The 22,328-nt window shown below is 38.6% G+C and overlaps 1 pseudogene; it reads left to right on the plus strand.

Moving 5' to 3' along the window:
• The first annotated feature begins 4,159 nt into the window (after positions 1–4,159).
• On the plus strand, positions 4,160–4,681 carry LOC149147319 (uracil phosphoribosyltransferase pseudogene; annotated as a pseudogene).
• The last annotated feature ends 17,647 nt before the right edge of the window (positions 4,682–22,328 follow it).

A 22,328-nucleotide genomic window follows, 5' to 3' on the forward strand; every position in this document is an offset into this window, starting at 1 on the left:
CAAAATCAGAAAGGAACAAATATTACAACACAAACACCACCTTATCTTGAGAGGTTAGTGGAACAACAAAATAAAACAATCCTTCCTGAATTTGATATCTTAGATGAGTTAAAAAATGCCTATGTAAAAATTCCTTTGTTGAAGGCAATTAAATAAATACCAATATATGCTAAAACAATAAAGGAATTGTGCATTCGGAAATCAGAGAAAAAGAAAAAGGATCCTACTACAATCCAAGTCATTGGTAAATTAGCAAGCCTCATGTCTACACAAACTATAGTAGAGAAATATATTGATCCTGGTATCCCAATGGTTACTATATTAATAAATAATTTCCCAGTACCAAATACATTAATAGACTTGGGAGAAGCTATAAACGTAACGACAACGGAGACAATGAAAACTTTGCATTTAAACAACATTAGATCAACTTCTACAATCTTGGAACTAGCAGATAGATATAAAGTTGTTCCTGAAGGAATATTAGAAGATATCATAGTCTCTTTGGATTCATGGGAGTATCCTGTTGACTTCTTGATCTTGCAACCAAAGACAAACTTGGGAGGACATCCTCTAATCTTAGGCAGACCATGGTTAGCTACCGTTGATGCCTTCATAGGATGCAGATCTGGAAGCATGATTATTTCACATGGAGATGAAAGGAAACACATAACTCTTTATTCATCTGCACAATCAACTTCTTTAGAATCAGTACTTGAAACTCAAGAAAAACAGCAAACAAAATCGGTTTTAAGTATAAATCAATTCTTTGATTTTAGAGAAGAAGAAGAGAATGAAGACTTACTGGATCTTTTCATTTCAGAACCAAGTATTTCAGAGCAGCTTAGAAAAGTTCAATATGAAGCTGCAAGTAACCTTTTGAATCAATGCTTTCAGGAAACTTGTACAATTCAAACTTTGAAGAAATATTTTATAGACATATTTCCTGCAAACACAATCTCCAAGCCAACAATCAAAACAATTGAGGTTCATCCTGGAAAACATCTAAACATTGGAAACAAATTGCAATCAGCACAAGAGCAAGAGGTAATTGCATTATTACAGAAATATTCAAAAGCTTTTGCCTGGGATTATACTGATATGCAAGGAATCCATCCTAGCACATGTATCCACCACATCTATATAGATGATCAACTTAAACCTGTAAGACAACCTCAAAGACGAATGAATCCCATGATGAAGGAAATAGTGAAAGAAGAACTGCAAAAATTGTTAAAAGTTGGATTCATCTATCCTATTTCAGATATTCAATGGGTTTCTCCACTGGTTATTGTACCAAAGAAAAATGGAAAGTGGAGGGTATGTGTGGACTATCGGGAACTAAATAAAGCTACACTAAAGGATCATTTTCCTCTACCATACCATTCATTGATCAAGTGTTAGACTCATTAGCTGGGAAGAAATTTTTCTCCTTCTTAGATGGGTTCAGCGGATACAACCAGATAAGAATAGCAACAGAAGACCAATACAAGACAACATTTACTTGCCCATGGGGAACATATGCATATAATGTTTTGCCATTTGGTCTATGCAATGCACCTGAAACTTTCCAATGAGTAGTACTTGCAATATTTGCTGATCTAATTCATGAATGTGTAGAAGTCTATATGGATGACTTCACAGTTTACGGAAACACATACAATGATTGCTTAAACAACCTTGAGAAAGTTTTGAAACGATGCATTGAAACAAATTTGTCATTAAGCAATGAGAAATGCTATATGATGTTGACAGAAGGAATAGTTCTGGGACACCACATTTCTGCTTCAAGAATAAAGGTGGATCAAGCAAAAATCCAAGTCCTAGTAAACTTAATTCCTCCTACAACACAGAAAGAGGTAAGAAGTTTCCTAGGCTATGCAGGCTATTATAGACGATTCACTGAAAACTTTAGTAAAATAGCCCAACCTCTGTTCAAACTATTAGCAAAAGATATCGAATTTCAATGGACAAATGATTGTCAAAATGCATTTCAAATTCTGAAAGAGAAATTGTCAGTTTCCCCCATTCTTCGTGGGCCCAACTGGTCTTTACCATTTCATATATCAACTGATGCATCCGATACCGTGATAGGTGCCTCTCTTGGACAGAAAGAGAACTTGTTCACTTATGCAATATAATTTATAAGCAAGAATCTAACACCTGTAGAAATGAACTACACAGTCACAGAAAAAGAAATGTTAGCCGCTATGCATGCAGTAAATAAATTCCGGCACTATATAACGAGATATCAAGTTTTCATTCATATTGATCATTCAACAATCAAATACTTGATGAATAAACCCATCACCAATGGACGAATAACAAGATGGTTACTGTTATTGCAAGAATTTAATATCACAATACAAGATCGGCCAGGCAAAGAAAATCAAGTGGCTGACTTTCTGTCCCGCATACACTCACCCAACGATCCAAATCCAGTTGCAGATAACTTTCCAGATGAACATATGTTTGCCATCACAGTCAAAACACCATGGTTTGCAAACATTGCAAACTATTTATCTTCTGGAAGGTTTCCAGCTCAATTCACTAAAAAGCAAAAATACAAAATTGTTAGAGCAAGCTCTAGATATAGTTGGGTAAATGGTGATTTATTTTATACTGGTTCAGACTTGATAATTAGAAAATGTGTACGGGAAGACGAAATATTAGACATTCTAAGAGCATGTCACGATGAACCATGTGGTGGCCATTTTGCAGATAAACGAACAGCATATAAGGTGCTGCAACTGGGCTATTACTGGCCATCCATCTTCAGAGATTCTAAGAAATATGTCAAGCAATGTGACAGCTGCCAGAGAATAGGGCGACCAATAACATCGGATGAAATGCCACTGAAGCCACAGGTTCTCATAGAACCATTTGAGCAGTGGGCACTTGACTTTGTTGGACCTATCAATCCACCATCAAATGGGAAGAGGTACATCTTAGTATGTACAGACTATGTAACCAAATGGGCAGAAGCAAAAGCAGTAAACAGAGCAACAGAAGATACAGTGGTCACCTTTCTTTTTGAAGAAATCTTTGTCAGATATGGAGTACCTAGACAAATTGTAACAGATCAAGGCACACAGTTTACATCAAAGCTGGTACGAGATCTAACGGAGAAATACAAGATCAAACACAGGAAATCTACGCCATATCATCCACAAGCAAATGGGCAGGTTGAATCAAAAAATAAAGTCCTAGAAAATATCATGACAAAAACAGTACAGATGAACATAAAAGACTGGTCTGAAAAATTAAAAGATGCATTATGGGCCTATAGGATCACATGGAAAACTACAACTGGTTTCAGTCCATACCAGTTAGTATATGGGAAAGAGGCCCTACTGCCTATAGAGTTTCAGATACATACATACAGACTAGCAGCTGAACTAGGACTCGACTTGACAGAAGCACAACAACAGCGGATCATGGAACTGAATCAGTTAGATGAGCATTGTCAGCAAGCCATGGAACATACTGTTAGACTCTGTCTTATGTCAGTGTGAGATTGATTCTTCTTCAAAACCCTGTTTTGAAGAAGAAATCATTAAATGTGTTGTTTTAGAATATGTAATTTATTCTCCCGCTCTTCAAATGGCAGCAGTTTCCTCAGCTCCTATCTCTGCAAAAGCATAAACAAAAGAAAACAAAACATCATCAGCAATCATGTCCATTTGTTTGATCTGGTCTAGAAGCTATCTTCAGTTGTCATTTGGTTATACAGCTCTCCATACATTTGGTTGCTCATATCTGGTTACTTAGCCAAGGAATCGCTGGAATGAAAGGCATACTTTAATCTCTTGACAAGCATATGCCTGCAGCCTTGTTGCTTAACCTCTACTGCAGACTTCTTGGCACATGGATTTACATTACGTAGGGAATTCCTGAAGCAGCTCTTGATCTGAAGGTTCGGCTTGGTATGCCTACTACACAATGGATCAGTGTTTATAATGCTCGTCGGCCGATGAAAACAGAGATACCACTAGACTTACACAGCATGTTGAGAAAGGAAATGAAGATGGCCTTTTTATACGTAGTGAGCTTCTTGCTCAAATTTGTGGGCTCTTATTATGGATGCGGGGAATGGATTCACTGCACAAGTTTATGAGCTTGATGATAGTCATGATTTCAAGATAAATAATAAAGCGTGATGGAAGAACTGGGGAGGCTTCTTATCTATGAGGCATCAAGGGATTGGTTGCGATCTCTAGGAGTTGCATCTATTGAGTTCATTGATCCAAGAGAGCCCAGGATGATAGTGCCAGTTTTGAGAGCTAGTCTTGTATTGGTGGAGCATGCTGCATCTATTTTTCCTGCAACAAAAACATATCATGTTGGCTATTATAGAGATGAGAATACACTTCAAACAACCTTATATTTGAACAAACTGCCAGAAAGATTTCCAGAGGGTTCTCGTGTGCTTGTAGCTGATCCAATGCTTGCAACTAGTGGGACAATTGTTGCCACAATTAATCTACTGAAGGACAGGGGAATTGATCCCAAAGATATACAGGTGGTTTCGGCTGTGGCTGCTTCCCCTGCACTTCAAAAATTAAGTGATAAATTTCCCGGGCTTCATATCTATACTGGAACTATTGATCTTGGTCTAGATGAAAACAGTTTTATTGTTCCAGGTCTTTGGGACGTAGGAGACCACAGTTATGGCACTTAAGATACTTTCATTTGCTTTTGATGCTTATTGGCGTGAAGGACAAAACCTTATTCCCAGTTTAACACCATATCTTACCATCATCTTTTGCGTAATGTGCCTCTATTGCTCCCTCGGTTTACAGTTATTTGGTGGTCTTGTCTATGCAAACAATCCTAAACTGGAAGGGAACGAAACATTGAAGCTTTCGTAGTTGGGATATTTATTCTACACCATGGTTCAAGTGGGCGCTCCCAACGTAACATTACTTGTAGCACTTGACACGGGCAGTGATGTGTTCTGGGTGCCTTGTGATTGCCAAGCGTGCGCTCTTGTTTCTGCAGCTAGCTATGGATTAAATGGTATCATTTTTGAGACTTACAGTCCATCAGCCTCGCAGACAAGCAAGTCAGTTGCTTGTAGTAATACTCTCTGTCAATTAAAAAATGAATGCTCCAAAACTAGTGATCAATGCCCATACAGCGCTCAATATCTTTCTACAAATACATCCACTGTAGGAACTTTAGTGGAGGATATTCTTTATCTGACTCTTGGAGATGGGTCACAAGAAGGAACGGTGAAGGCACCTATCACGTTTGGGTGTGGAAGTGTACAAACAGGCACATTTGTAGAAGGTGCGGCTCCTGATGGTCTACTTGGGCTTGGCATTGATAATATCTCTGTCCCGAGCATTTTGTACAATTCAGGCCTTGTATCAAATTCTTTCTCTATGTGTTTCCCACGTGATTCAATTGTTGGAAGGTTTGCCTTTGGAGATAAAGGGAGTTCAGACCAAAGCAAAACTCCTTTTTATAATACATTACTTTTACGTGGGAAATGCCAATGTCAAAATAGAATTTCAGGCCCTTTTTGACACTGGCACCTCATTTACACAGTTGGCTAATCAACGAGCAGGCAGAGCTGGAAGGACCCATCCTGGAAAATGTTATAGGCTCTATCCATTATCTGTGTATGAGCATGAATTGCTTGAGGCAACGATTCTTGAAATTCAACGTTCATCGCTTGCTACTGCCGTGCTTCATTTAAAGTCATTGGACCTTACAGATGTAGATGTTCTTAACTTTGATTTTCTTGACCAGCCATCACGTAAGGATCATGTGACTTTCCATGTGAGTCCTTGGAGGATGCTTTAAAGCAACTGTACCTAATTGATGCGATTGATGAGGGTGGATTGATAACTAAAATTGGAAGGCAAATGGCAAAGCTTCCATTGGAACCTTCACTTGCAAGGGCTCTGATAGCAGCAAATGAGATGGGCTGCTTATCTCAAACTTTGACGGTCGCAGCAATGTTATCATGTGAAAATGTATTCTCCTCAACAAACAGGTGGGATCTATGATGTTTTCCAAAGATGTGAGGCAACAACTCTCGGCCATAATGCATAAAATAACAAATGAATCTCTAGATGTGTGGCCAAAAGAAAATTCAGGAGAAAATGGGGGCATTAGTAAAAACTTGAGGAAAGCTTTATGCATTGGTTTTGCGAATCGACTTGCACAGCGAATGGAACGCCAGGAACGTGATGTGCGCAATTGACCCTCGACATGGGCGTTACCTGATAGCCTCTAATTAAATAGTGGCTGCTCTGTTTAGTGCCTGATTTTCGTGATGTTTTCTCTTATCAATGAGAATGCCAAGTCAAAATACGCCTAAAACAAAACAAAGACACCTGTCATAGCAGAGAAACAGGGACCGATGATCTATTTTTTGACTGCAGTTGCAAAGTGGCATTCAAAGGTCGATTGCCTATTTCTGTCTTTAGTTAGTCTACGCTCCAGGATTAGTTTTCATGGGTCATTGAAACTGGAATAATGGAAGGCTTTTCTATCTTTAGAGATTCTTTTCTATTTTTGTAGCTTCAGGTGAAACAACGCCCCTGTTTTGGGGTCGATTTGTTTTCCCCTAGAAAAGATTATTTAATGTATTAAAAAATCATTTGTAAAAGTTAGTGGGAGAGAGAATTCTGAGTGCTGAGAGGTGTGTGTAACAGAGCTTCATTGTACAGTTTTTGACAGAGATTTTTAATGAAATTACACAGCTTTGACTTCTGAGATTCCTGTGGTATGAAAGTTAGCATAAGTTTTTCTTCTGTTTCATATGTAAACTGTTATGTTTCATTTCACTTCATGATCATTTCTAATTGAACAAATGAAGTGTTAAGGTAGAATTCATCATTTGTATGCTCTGCCTTTAAGTTTGTTCAATATTTCATGTTTTCTTCTGTTTGACAAGGATTCATCTTCTATGCCCTTGTCAGCTCCTCAGCAGTCTTGCCATCCCATTTAATCTCAATTTGATGTTAAATTTCTTGCCTACCTTGCCTCAGTCGATAATCTGTGTTTTTTATTATATTTCTCTGTTCAAGCTGTTTCTTTGCCCCATGCAGCCCAGAAAAACCCCGTCATTTTATTAAAAAACCCTAAAAATCCCAAATCAACCCTTTTGATCAGTTTACTAGCCTAAAATCAGTGTTACCCTATTGGTTATCTCGCCCATTGAAGATTTTGACCGAGATAGACCGGAGAGAGCCCTCTCCTGCCCCGTAGGGCTAGCTACGAGGCTAAGTGGTTTGATGTTGCCTTGAGGTTTACCTTTCTCAGCCTGAGGTGAAATTTCAAGCGCTAACATATTGGCGACCATACTGGGGAGAACATTCAATTTGTTGATTGTCTGGTCCCATTACATGCAATCAAAGTGCAGATCTGATGCTGATGGTGGACAGCAGTCAGACACTTATGCAGGCTGAACCATTCACCTGGCGACTCCAACTCGATCCAGACAGTTCAGTGCTCGCTGATCCATTCATGCAATGGTAGGGTATGTGGCAAACCTTACCCTGTGTGAAGTTGTAGAAGAAATAAGAAAGGAGTTAGCAGATACTAAATTTGATGAAGATGTTTTCAGTGCCTTGCTTCAATGCTTGAAATCTTCAAAGGTCTTCAAAACTAAATTTTGTGAGTTAATTTTTGAAAGAATTGAAAAGGAGATTCAAGAATTAGATGAGAAAATTCAGTCATATGATTTCCAAGACCCTAAAAAGTTCTTGGAAATCCTTCCTCGTTCGAAACAAGATATCATAGAATCGCCTATAGATGTTTACATTGACAATGTGCAGCTGGAAGTATACATTGCAGAGTCGAGACAACCAACAAAGTCCAGCTTCCGTGATCCTATTGCGGCATATATGGACATGTTTTTCACTTTGATTGATAGATCAGACTGTCTTGTACGTGACCAGGCTCAGTACGTGTATGAAAGGCTGCCAGCAATTACATCGGTGACCTCGTGGAAGCATTCTCGAGCGGCATCATTCTCAGGTTTACTTGAATGGTTAATATGGCATTTTAGTATTACCTGATCTATTGTTTGTGCAGCAAAGTAGGGTAGCTTTTGTAAATAAATAAGCAGCCATAAGGGCTGCATTTTGTTCCAGTTTCATTACAGTTTTAGTGTGAGGTTTGCTGAGTCAGTTTTTCAGTCAATTCAGTCAGTTTCCAGTTAATAAGTTGAGTCTTCAGTTGTGTTGATATGTTGAAATAATGGACTCCATTGCCCAAGGGGTGGAGGCACTGTCTGCTCTCCCAAAGTTCTGCGGTTCTTGGCACCTCCACGAAGCGGCAGCTGCCATCCCAAGTGGAGCCGATGTTAGACTCTGTCTTATGTCAGTGTGAGATTGATTCTTCTTCAAAACCCTGTTTTGAAGAAGAAATCATTAAATGTGTTGTTTTAGAATATGTAATTTATTCTCCCGCTCTTCAAATGGCAGCAGTTTCCTCAGCTCCTATCTCTGCAAAAGCACAAACAAAAGAAAACAAAACATCATCAGCAATCATGTCCATTTGTTTGATCTGGTCTAGAAGCTGTCTTCAGTTGTCATTTGGTTATACAGCTCTCCATACATTTGGTTGCTCAGATCTGGTTACTTAGCCAAGGAATCGCTGGAATGAAAGGCATACTTTAATCTCTTGACAAGCATATGCCTGCGGCCTTGTTGCTTAACCTCTGCTGCAGACTTCTTGGCACATGGATTTACATTATGTAGGGAATTCCTGAAGCAGCTCTTGATCTGAAGGTTCGGCTTGGTATGCCTGCTACACAATGGATCAGTGTTTATAATGCTCGTCGGCCGATGAAAACAGAGATACCACTATAATGTGGCTGATACAAGACTTACACAGCATGTTGAGAAAGGAAATGAAGATGGCCTTTTTATAAGTAGTGAGCTTCTTGCTCAAATTTGTGGGCTCTTATTATGGATGCGGGAAATGGATTCACTGCACAAGTTTATGAGCTTGATGATAGTCATGATTTCAAGATAAATAAGAAAGCGCGATGGCAGAACTGGGGAGGCTTCTTATCTATGAGGCATCAAGGGATTGGTTGCGATCTATAGGAGTTGCATCTATTGAGTTCATTGATCCAAGAGAGCCCGGGATGATAGTGCCAGTTTTGAGAGCTGGTCTTGTATTGGTGGAGCATGCTGCATCTATTTTGCCTTCAACAAAAACATATCATGTTGGCTATTATAGAGATGAGAATACACTTCAAACAACCTTATATTTGAACAAACTGCCAGAAAGATTTCCAGAGGGTTCTCGTGTGCTTGTAGCTGATCCAATGCTTGCAACTGGTGCGACAATTGTTGCCACAATTAATCTACTGAAGGACAGGGGAATTGATCCCAAAGATATACGGGTGGTTTCGGCTGTGGCTGCTTCCCCTGCACTTCAAAAATTAAGTGATAAATTTCCCAGGCTTCATATCTATACTGGAACTATTGATCTTGGTCTAGATGAAAACGGTTTTATTGTTCCAGGTCTTGGGGACGCAGGAGACCACAGTTATGGCACTTAAGATACTTTCATTTGGTTTTGATGCTTATTGGCGTGAAGGACAAAACCTTATTCCCAGTTTAACACCATATCTTACCATCATCTTTTGCGTAATGTGTCTCTATTGCTCCCTCAGTTTACAGTTATTTGGTGGTCTTGTCTATGCAAACAATCCTAAACTGGAAGGGAACGAAACATTAAAGCTTTCGCAGTTGGGATATTTATTCTACACCATGGTTCAAGTGGGCGCTCCCAACGTAACATTACTTGTAGCACTTGACACGGGCAGTGATGTGTTCTGGGTGCCTTGTGATTGCCAAGCGTGCGCTCCTGTTTCTGCAGCTAGCTATGGATTAAATGGTATCATTTTTGAGACTTACAGTCCATCAGCCTCGCAGACAAGCAAGTCAGTTGCTTGTAGTAATACTCTCTGTCAATTAAAAAATGAATGCTCCAAAACTAGTGATCAATGCCCATACAACGTTCAATATCTTTCTGCAAATACATCCACTGTAGGAACTTTAGTGGAGGATATTCTTTATCTGACTCTTGGAGATGGGTCACAAGAAGGAACGATGAAGGCACCTATCACGTTTGGGTGTGGAAGTGTACAAACAGGCACATTTCTAGAAGGTGTGGCTCCTGATGGTCTACTTGGGCTTGGCATTGATAATATCTCTTTCCCGAGCATTTTGTACAATTCAGGCCTTGTATCAAATTCTTTCTCTATGTCTTTCCCACGCGATTCAATTGTTGGAAGGTTTGCCTTTGGAGATAAAGGGAGTTCAGACCAAAGCAAAACTCCTTTTTATAATACATTACTTTTACGTGGGAAATGCCAATGTCAAAATAGACTTTCAGGCCCTTTTTGACACTGGCACCTCATTTACACAGTTGGCTAATCAACGAGCAGGCAGAGCTGGAAGGACCCGTCCTGGAAAATGTTATAGGCTCTATCCATTATCTGTGTATGAGCATGAATTGCTTGAGGCAACGATTCCTGAAATTCAACGTTCATCGCTTGCTACTGCCGTGCTTCATTTAAAGTCATTGGACCTTACAGATGTAGATGTTCTTAACTTTGATTTTCTTGACCAGCCATCACGTAAGGATCATGTGAATTTCCATGTGAGTCCTTGGAGGATGCTTTAAAGCAACTGTACCTAATTGATGTGATTGATGAGGGTGGATTGATAACTAAAATTGGAAGGCAAATGGCAAAGCTTCCATTGGAACCTTCACTTGCAAGGGCTCTGATAGCAGCAAATGAGATGGGCTTCTTATCTCAAACTTTGACGGTCGCAGCAATGTTATCATGTGAAAATGTATTCTCCTCGACAAACAGGTGAGATCTATGATGTTTTCCAAAGATGTGAGGTAGCAACTCTCGGCCATAATGCATAAAATAACAAATGAATCTCTAGATGTGCGGCCAAAAGAAAATTCACGAGAAAATGGGGGCATTAGTAAAAACTTTAGGAAAGCTTTATGCATTGGTTTTGTGAATCGACTTGCACAGCGAATGGAACGCCAGGAATGTGATGTGTGCAATTGACCCTCGACATGGGCGTTACCTGATAGCCTCTAATTAAATAGTGGCTGCTCTGTTTAGTGCCTGATTTTCGTGATGTTTTCTCTTATCAATGAGAATGCCAAGTCAAAATACGCATAAAACAAAACAAAGACACCTATCATAGCAGAGAAACAGGGACCGATGATCTATTTTTTGATTGCAGTTGCAAAGTGGCATTCAAAGGTCGATTGCCTATTTCTGTATTTAGTTAGTCTACGCTCCAGGATTAGTTTTCATGGGTCATTGAAACTGGAATAATGGAAGGCTTTTCTATCTTTAGAGATTCTTTTCTATTTTTGTAGCTTCAGGGGAAACAACGCCCCTGTTTTGGGGTCGATTTGTTTTCCCCTAGAAAAGATTATTTAATGTATTAAAAAATCATTTGTAAAAGTTAGTGGGAGAGAGAATTCTGAGTGTTGAGAGGTGTGTGTAACAGAGCTTCATTGTACAGTTTTTGACAGAGATTTTTAATGAAATTACACAGCTCTGACTTCTGAGATTCCTGTGGTATGAAAGTTAGCATAAGTTTTTCTTCTGTTTCATATGTAAACTGTTATGTTTCATTTCACTTCATGATCATTTCTAATTGAACAAATGAAGTGTTAAGGTAGAATTCATCATTTGTATGCTCTGCCTTTAAGTTTGTTCAATATTTCATGTTTTCTTCTGTTTGACAAGGATTCATCTTCTATGCCCTTGTCAGCTCCTCAGCAGTCTTGCCATCCCATTTAATCTCAATTTGATGTTAAATTTCTTGCCTACCTTGCCTCAGTCGATAATCTGTGTTTTTTATTATATTTCTCTGTTCAAGCTGTTTCTTTGTCCCATGCAGCCCAGAAAAACCCCGTCATTTTATTAAAAAACCCTAAAAATCCCAAATCAACCCTTTTGATCAGTGTACTAGCCTAAAACCAGTGTTACCCTATTGGTTATCTCGCCCATTGAAGATTTTGACCGAGATAGACCGGAGAGAGCCCTCTCCTGCCCCGTAGGGCTAGCTATGAGGCTAAGTGGTTTGATGTTGCCGTGAGGTTTACCTTTCTCAGCCTGAGGTGAAATTTCAAGCGCTAACACATACTACATTGGTGCAACAACAAAGAATGAAGTGGCACGACAGATATATCAAAACAAAGACATTTCATAAGGGAGACTGGGGATTGCTTTTCGACTCCAAATTCAAAGACTTCAAAGCGAAGTTCACAACACACTGGCTAGGCCCATACGAAATTGACGAAATCTTTGACAATGGAGCAGTCAGGATCAAGACAATCGAATAGGATTCCACATCATTTATAGTGAATGGACATAGGGTCAAAGTTTACAATAGGTCTATCAGTAAAGAAGCATTTAAGAAACAACTGATCGAAGATACAGAACTGGAACTCATGGCACAGGATCAGCCATCTTCCAGTCTAGTAGTTGAATAAAAAAAAAGAAAAACATAAAAAAATTAAAATATATCTATATATATATATATATATATATATATAGATATATATATATATATATATATAACATAAAAAAAAACATAAAAAAAAACATAAAAAAAACAAATAAATTGTTTGCAAGTGAAAACCAGGCAATTGGCTCTTTGCAAGCACGAATTCATAGGGGAAAACCAAGGCAACTTAGACTCTATGAATTCCTTATACTTGTTCTACTGTTCTCAGATACATTTAATGCAGGCACTCTCCACCACCAAATGACTTGAGGACTAGTCATATCTTCAACAAGGGGGAGACTTGCATTCGCTCTTTAACTGGACAGCTGAAGTTGCAAACATCAGCTCTTTAGCTGGAATGCTGAAGTATAGACAAAACTTGTATTGTCAACAGAGGGACCTGACATAACAAATCATTGCCAAGGGACCTGAAAGACCTGCCAATGTCAACACAACATGTGCATATTTTGTAAGCAGTGAAAGGGACCTGAAACAAAGAATCATTACAGAGGGACCTGATTAACAATTCAAGAACCAGAACATGAAGAATAAGGAGCAGCAATAAAGTTTACATTTTGATCCATCTACAACATCTGATCAATTGATTTCATCTCACTTGTACAGCCATCATCCAGGGGAGTATATGTATAGTCATTTTGTGCTTTAAAAATTCAAATTTTTCTTAGAAATTTTTAGTTTTTGTTAAGTTGAAATTAGTACCTGAGGATATTCATTATCATTCATATCCTATATTCCTATAACCCTTATACATCATAACCCTATTCCCTTTCATTTCCATACTCTTATACCTCATAACCCTATTCCCTTTCATTTCCATACATATTCCCTATTACTCCTAAAGTATTTTTCTTTACGAGCTTAGAAAGACCAAACTGGGACAACCTTCAACCTGCACATACAACTCAAAGCATTAGTGATGGTGATAATTTTAAATATGACCCAAATGGTCATTTTAAAATTATAAAGTTATGTTATACAAATCAAATAAACCCCATGCGCTATATGGAAATCAAAAGTTATATCATACAACATATACCATAGTTCAAAACAAAATGTGTGAATGCGCTCAAATTATTTATATCACCCAACGCGCATATGATAAGTGGTGCACAACATATGGTATGTGATACAGTTATAAGTGAAGGTTCATAACACAATGGTATGATATAAATGGTGGACGGCTGCATATAAAACAACAATTGAAACGTTATGGCAGGGAGGTTGAAATATCATTGCATTCGAATCATTGAAAAACAAGCAATGGTTATATATCATTGCAAGCGCATGACGATGGGCATAATGGTAAAACAACCGTAATAAATAAAACGTTAACCCCAACCAACTACTGGCCAGCACACAGGTACGAGCTTAACACAGTGGCATGGCAACTCATGGTCATTGGACAGTATACTGCGCAGGGGTCATGCGTATGGAAACAATGATTCGGCCATCCTCATGACACAGTCGGGCGACTGGTCAAATAGGACGGCCATGTAAACCATGCATTGTAAACACCAATGGACACAGAGCACAGTACAGCCCTGAAATGGTCATGAACCGACTAAGCTCTTGCGCTGTTTAAACCATAATCTTCATTGCCAGATAGCTCAGAGAAACGGTGTTTGAGGCCACGGCATAGTAAAAAGAAGAGTGAATTGAGTTGGGGCGGATTTAAAAAAGGAAATCATCCTGGGTTTCACGTTCAAGGATAGCAGATTTTTGGGATTTAATCAGGTAAGGCGCTAGTTGTTTAAAGCTCGGCATACAGTGAGTCAAGGTCATGAACTATCTGAATTAATGGTTATGATTGCTCTGTCCCTGCCACCAGTCAATTTCACAAGTTGAAACAAGGATTTGGAGTGCCGGATATCCCTCAAAGTGCTCGTTCATAACAGGTAAGCTGAAACCATAGCCTCAAATCCCTTGATTCGCTGCGTGAATCTTGGTATGCACTGCTAGTGGATCACGCTTCCCTTAAATGACAATGCATGCATGGTTAACATGTTTAGGATTTGACATTGTTATAAGGAATTTTTATGGTATGCCGTGTTAAAAATGGAAACAATACACAGAGGAGGCACAAAACTTAGTTGTTATGGCATGTTATATTGAATGGCGGTGAGTGGGTATTAAAATGTGAATGTTATAAACTGCGCATTGTGCTTGTTTATTGCCATACATTGTTTTGATTGTGCGCCGGTTCAAACGTCAAAACAAACAGTCAACTGTTATGAAACGACATGCGTCCATAGCCCTTGCTGCGCACTATTGTTTTGTTTGCACCAAAAACAGTGGATTGAAATGCCTAAGGATTGAATGGATAATGCATGTGAAATTTTGATTTGCCAAAAGAAGATTTGATTGCTGAGCCAAATGCGCCATGTTTTTATTTTATCACTTCTATTTGTGAGGCCGAGCGTATGTGTATAGTCCTCAATCTGCCATGCTAAGGCTGAGTGCCTTCTTGCCCATATTTTTGATGTAACCGAGCGTATTCTTGGTAATTGTTTTTATGATGAGGCCGTATGCATATTTTCCAAATTTTGTGATCAGTCAAAAGCGTTTTTTCAAATATTTTTGGTTAGGTCGAGAGCATCTTGAATGTTTTTTGATGAGGCCGAGAGCCATATGCATGCGCACTACTCAGTTTTCCTGGTTGAATATACACAGTAAAACAATGGTTTGAATTTTGGCAACGAAATAAGGCCAGGAGCATATATGGATATTGTTTATATATGTATTTTTGTTTTAAAAAAAAACAGAGAGCAGCATATTAACAGGGGTATACAGGTGTAATAAACAGGGAACTAAAACAATGTTGTTATAAAGAACAAAGTCAAGCAGAGATCATAATTAAGTTGATTGAGAGGAGGAAGGTAAGCTTCTTCGCTTTCAAAATTTCATTTTGAAAACAAACAAATAATTATATCTTTTTTTTGTGTCAAAATGAAATTAGTAAGAGCAGAGGAATTCATTCATTGGTTTACAAAAGCAATGTCAGTCAGAGTAGAGCCAAAATTTCAAATAGAGAGCTGGGGGAAGGAAACTATAGAAAAACTTTACCAGGCAGGGATGATAAGTTTCCTACAAAAATTTGATGGCCACTCTAAACAAATAACCAGGGATTTTATAAACAATTTCAGTCAAGACCAGACACGAGTGGGAGATGTCATTATTCCTGTAACCCAGGAATATCTTTCCCAAGCTTTAGATCTACCCATGATAGGTGAGAAGTAATACAAAGGCCTGCACTTCAAGGAGAAAGCTTGGAATTTCTTTCTTGAGAAGAACCTGAAAGGGACATTTGATAGAACAAAAGGGATACCCAGGGAATGGTTTAATGAACCATGGGGTGAGTTGGTTTTGGTTATCCAAAAGTTTTTGACCTGTGATAGAGGATATAACATGGCCCACTTGTATCATGTCAGACTTCTGCAGCATATAAAAGGGGAGGATAGGATTAACTTGCCTTATTTCCTATATAGGAGCCTTTTGAGAATGATTGAAACAGTCAAACATGAACACAGGCCTAAAGCAGGACAGATTTACCACCAAGGATTAATCAAAATCCTAGTTGAGTATCAAGTGAGATCACAGGGCATAGTTTGGCGAGAATTCATGTCTAAAAATCAATTCACTGAACAGGTTAATGAGGTACACGATAAAACAGAGCAGGAAAACAGAGGATTGATGAACTCACCCTTGTATCCTAGAACAAGAGCCAAACAACAGAATAGCATGGCCATGCAAGAAAATGAAACATCTGTTATGTCTATTCCTAGAAGATTAAGGAATAAAAGTCCCATTGATTTAGACAAGGAAGTAGAAACATATTCGCCAAGACAGCAAGAAGAAAATGATATTGCACAAAAAGTATTTGAGAAGGATTCTTCATATGATGATGCAGCAGTAGCATCACTAATTAAAACAACACAAGATTTTGAGAGAGAAATCAATTTGGGAAGAATCAGGGATTTAACTGACCAATTGGAAATTAGAAAAATCTTGGAGAAACAATTAAAAGAAGAAAATAAGGCAAATAAGAAAGATAATGCTAAATTGGTTAAGGCAAATGAAAAATTAAATGAAGAATTGGGGAGGCTGAAAAGGAAAAATGATCTACTTTCTAAGCAAGCATTTAAATGGCTAAAGGAAAAGAACATGTGGCAGGCAAAGTATGAAAAACAAAAGGTCAAAGCAGCTTTGTTTAGGGAGAGACATGACACAGGTCTGGATTGTTTGGTCAGGGCAGCACAACAGGAAGCATCTACAGGTACAACATCTACTACAGAGAGACGGAGGTCAAAGAGGAGCAAGCAAGCATGGGGACATGCTTGATGATAAGCAAGGGAGAGATGTTGGGCCTTAGTTTTGGTCTTATTTTTGCTCAAAGAAACTTACTTATCCATCTATTTTCCATCCATTTTCCCTTCATTTATCCCATCTTGATGTATATTTGATATCCATTCAGGTATTTAATTTTAATTTTTCAATTTCTAAAGTTTTTATGAAAATTTGGTTTTTAGTGCAAAATTGGAAGATTATGAAATTCCCGTAATAGCTCTATGGTTGATGTGGTTGCAGGACACTTGGGCACGAATGGAATGCATGGATGAACAGATTGGGAACTAGGACTAAGCCAGCAATTCTTAGTTCGAACAGAACAAGCTTTATTAGGCCCATTTGGTGCTAGTCAACCATGACTAGTCATTCAGGAATCCCATAGAAATAGGGCAGTTTTGAGATTTCATAGGAATGGTCATGTTTCTTGGGATGGGAGTAATGAATTCGACTTAGATAGGTGGATGAGAGTACATGGGTTTGTTTGAGTGAATATAGATCAGTTTGTTCATGAGACTTCTTATTTAAAGCCAAAACTTCGATGGCTTATGTATTGATTTTGTGATATACTTTTATGTTGTGACATCTTTGGATTGAGGAGTTAATTTGAAGACTTGTGTTATTATTATTTTGCTATTCAATGATATGGATGTGTGACTGAATTTAAGCTTCTGATATCACCTCTCAAAGTGTGCAAGGCAAGGGTGGAGGGCCCCCATTCCAAGCTAAGTACACTTCCTTGTTAACTAGATTCATTTCCTTGTAATCTGGTTGGTTGTAGCACTAGTTTTTCAAAGCTTTATTTCAGTTTGATTTATGGTTTATGCATAGTGATTTATTTCATTATTTAATAGCTTATTCATCACTTTATTGAGTTGGAAAAACAAGTGTTCAAGTTGGGCATCCCTTCTGCTAAAATGATGAATCGAAACTAGTTTTTTTTGTTTGCATGCAAGTAGTTTTTTTATTGAGATTTTGATATTGAGATGAATGAATTATGATGGAATACCGTATGTGTCTCTTAAGTTAAGAGCTTCTTTCATTAATAATTTATCCATCTTAAGCTTTTGGTTTCAATCTCTGATTCATTAAGTGATAATTGAGGTGAAGGTGGACTTCTTGAGGTCAAGAACCCTTTCAATGTTTTTTCTCTTTTTAAGCTGATTGAATTAGAGTTATAGAATGTATTACTTTTAGCTTTTGAATAACTTATCTTTCAAGGTTTGATTACATCTGATCTTCACATATAGTGAAATTGCCTCAAAGCATAAACAACCCGGATTGATAAGAAAAAATTGTGTTAATTTAGGTCCACAAATTAGCTCAACAAATATTCACTAGGAATATCCTAGCATCTGATAGTACACTCTCCCTCATCTAATATAGACTAGGTCTCTATCTAAACTGCCATGCATCAGTTATCCATGAGAGAATACTTAGTTATCTGAAAATAATAGTTGTCACATTCATGCAAGCATCAACAAACTGTATCTCATTAATTTAAAAACCTGTTAAATTAATCTAACTGAACTTGACTAAGTTAAACTAAGTCAACTGATCCTCTCAATATAGAACTCATCCTTAATTCCTTAATCAGTGGAGCAAATCAAGGACACATTCCCCAATCAGTGGAGAAATGATTGCATGTTCTCACAAAGACTTCAAGTTTTATTTTCCTTAACTAATTAACTGATGGATAATTAATTAATTAATATTCAAACTACTGGTAAGACCAAATTTGAATTTCCTATTTTAGACCAAGGATTGTATAAAAATAGGAATCCAGCTTGAACTACTGAAAATAGAACTTCTATTTTTAGCACTTGCAATTTTCATTCCCTGTTGCCCAATCCAGAACTAATGCCCAAACTGTTATTCTTAGCCGTGCTATTTTTAGCACTTCTGCTTTTAGCAATTTCTTGTTGCCAATTTTCAACACTCCCTTTCAACAAAAAAGGCTTCCTCTCGAACCTGATCCTGTACCTCTAGAATGTTCTGCATGCAACACATCTACGAAGTGTGGTTGCTCCAACAACTCTCAGAACAAAAAAAAACTCCCAACTGACCTCTCTGTTTGGTTACAAACATACTCTGATGCTGAAGCTCTACCTGCAGCTGACAAGTGCTCCCTATCTAACCTCTACACTATTGCAACATCTCCATGCATCTCGCATTGTTGCACCCTTCTCTGTGCTACCCTGCAATGTGCAACACACTTGTGCCTCTCGCATTGCTGCAGCCTGCATGCTTTGAGCTGTCTTGGGATTCCCTACACTGTAGCTCTCTCTTCCACTCCATTTGCATCTTTCTCTACCCAATCAGTCAGTTCCTGCTACTCCAAATTGGGGCTCCCGTAGAAGGGTCTCATCCAAGAGGTTGGGTACCTCAAGGATCCTGCCCTCCTCCTTGGGACGATCACTCTACATCGCCCCACCTCCTAATTGGAGGTATGGCTGCATGTGATCCCTTTGCCCACCTAGCTTGAAGTTTCCCCCTACTGGAGGTCTCTACATGAGTAGATGTCTCTACTCGATCTCCTCTCAGCCTCTCTAGTTGTGGCTGCTCCACAACCTCCTAAAGCCGCTGCACCAATAGTGGCTCCTCCATAATCATCTGAGACTTATTTTGCCGTTGCATGTTGAGAGGTAATTTACTCTCCCTCTCAACCACCAAGTCTCCATTAGTTGCCTTACTGCTCAAGGCTTTGCATGCATCTTGAACCTCAGTAGCATATAGGTTCTTGACCCATGAACCAATCTGCTTCACCTGTTTTGTGATGATGTGTCTAAGGAAAACCTTTCCCTTACTGAAGACTACATCATAGCCTCTGTCTTCTAGCATCACGATTGACACCAAGTTTCTCTTTAGTCTTGGTACATACTTCACATCGGTCAAGGTAAGGCGAGCTCCATGTTTCCTTTGAAAAATAATCGTGCATACACTTGAGACACTATACTTTTCATCATTACCCATCGCTATGAGTATCTAGAGATCTTTCTCCTCCAAAGTACTGAACAAACTCTTATCTCCATTCATGTGTAAAGAAGCTCCACTATCAAGAAAACAACCACTTCCCACCATGGATGAAACCATGCATGCGGAGAGTGTAAAATCCAACTCGAACTGTGAATCAAGTGCCTCACCTTCAGATCCTTCCCCGGATCCCTTCTTGGATTTCCTCTATGGATAATTTGTAACAAAATTGTTGCACTTTCGATTTGTCAACCTTCTTCCCACCATGGGAAGAACTGGATTTAGAAAGTGAAACTTTCTCCTTCCCCTTCTTCACCTTACTTGCCAAGGCACAGTTCTCTTCATCCTCCATGGATGAAGAATCATCTCTGGTGCTCCGTCTGATCTCCTCCTGCATCAAATCTAACCATAGCCATTCCTAATTGGCAGTTTCTCCCTTCCATTAACCGAGTCCTGGTAGCTGTGCCATCTCTTGGGAAGGCCAAGGAGTGCTAGACTCACCATGTCATCATTAGATGTCACAACCCCTACACTTGCAAGCTCATCCCTACATGAGGTGAGCTTGTTCAGATACATAGAGATTGTGTCCCCACTTTCACACTTGATATTTCGAAGTTTATCCTTCAGTGCTAGCTTCCTCTGATCAGTGCTATTCTGATAAAGATATTTCAATGTTTTCCACATCGAAAATAGAGTCTCCTTCCCATGGAGGCTTGAGACAATGTGATCTCGAACTCCCTCCAAGAGGATTCTCCTAGCTTTAGCCACACACTTCTTCCATTCCGCCAGTTGAGTAGCATTAGTCAGCTTCTAGACTTCTTGATCAATGAAGTCCTTAAGGCCATTATCTTCCAATACTGCCTCCATATGATCCTTCCAAGCTATGTAGTTTGAGCTACCATCAAGAGCATACTCAAGCCTCAAACCATAGAATGCCATCGGTGAAATATATGTGATAAGAACTTGAGATCTATATCCCGAATAATAAACTTTGAATTTCTCTTGCTTGTATATTGTTCTTCCTTGATCACCTATGCTCGAATACCATGTATAATTTTCTCTACAAATCAACTAGCTCACTAATATCATGTAGAAATTTCACCTGCAGATCCAATTCATATATGCAATGTACTAAAGCATAATACTAGATCTACATCTACCATAAACATAGTGGAAGCTTAATTGAACATGAGCAACATCAAGCATGAATAGATATAACTGAGAATGAGAGGTAATAAACCATAACACAGAAGATATAACTTGGGGAAAGCACCAGCCTAAAACCCCATCTCTGTATTATCAATCAAGTGGAAATCCTCAACAACATACAAAAAGAATTAGCTCAAATGCTATCCTTCTCTCTCTGTACTCTAATGATGTAGCTCATGGACTATCTAGGCCTGTATATATAGGCTGAACAAGTCCTCCAAGCCCCTATTTCCTTGCGTAGTTTTGATTGGGGTCCAATTACATAACATGTGTAAATTGGCCAAAATCATACTTGCTATCACCTCAGGTCCAACTACGTAGCCATAGAAGGAAGAAGATTCCTTCCTGATGCAAAGAATTTTCACTAGGAATATCCTAGCATCTGATAGTACATTTTCCCTCATCTGATCTCAACTAGGTCTTTGTCTGAACTGCCATGCATCAGTTATCCATGACAGAATACTAAGTTATCTGAAAATAATAGTTGTCACATGCATGCAAGCATCAACAAACTGTATCTCATTAAGTTAACAACTTGTTAAATTAATATAACTGAACCTGAATAAGTTAAACTATGTGAACTGATCCTCTCAATATAGAACTCATCCTTCATTCCTTAATTATTGGATCAAATCAAGGACACATTCCCCAATTAGTGGAGAAATGATTGCATGTTCTCACAAAGACTTCAAGTTTGATCTTCCTTAACTAATTAACTCATGGAGAATTAATTAATTAATATTCAAACTGCTGGTAAGACCAAATTCGAATTTTACTTCCTATTTTAGACTAGGGACTGTCTAAAAATAGGAACCCAACTTGAACTGCTAAAAATAGAACTTCTATTTTTAGCACTTCCATTTTTCATTCCCTGTTGCCCAATCCACCACTAATGCCCAAACTGCTATTTTTAGTAGTGCTATTTTTAGCACTTCTATTTTTAGCAATTCCTTGTTGCCAATTTTCAATAGATATTGCATGCTCTATGTTTCTAGTTCTTCAAATGCTCCTTATTTATCCGCCAAGGCGCCTACTGCTAGCCTGCAAAGTCCCTGCCCTCGAACTACCTATGCTAGCTTAATCTCAAAGTCAAACTCTTGAAGGGTGGTTATCCAATTCCCTCTCCATTCACCCATTTCCTTCTACATGAAGAGGGCTCTTACAGTAGGATGGGGAACAATTACTTTGGTCCTGGCCTTTAGTAAATAAGGGAGGAAATATTTTATAGCCTTGAAAATTGCAAAGCCTTGTTTCTCCACG

The sequence above is a fragment of the Pinus tabuliformis genome, chromosome 9 (assembly GCF_031772625.1).
Source record: "Pinus tabuliformis cultivar Carrire ecotype Pingquan chromosome 9, CPIR1, whole genome shotgun sequence".
Lineage (NCBI taxonomy): Eukaryota > Viridiplantae > Streptophyta > Pinopsida > Pinales > Pinaceae > Pinus > Pinus tabuliformis.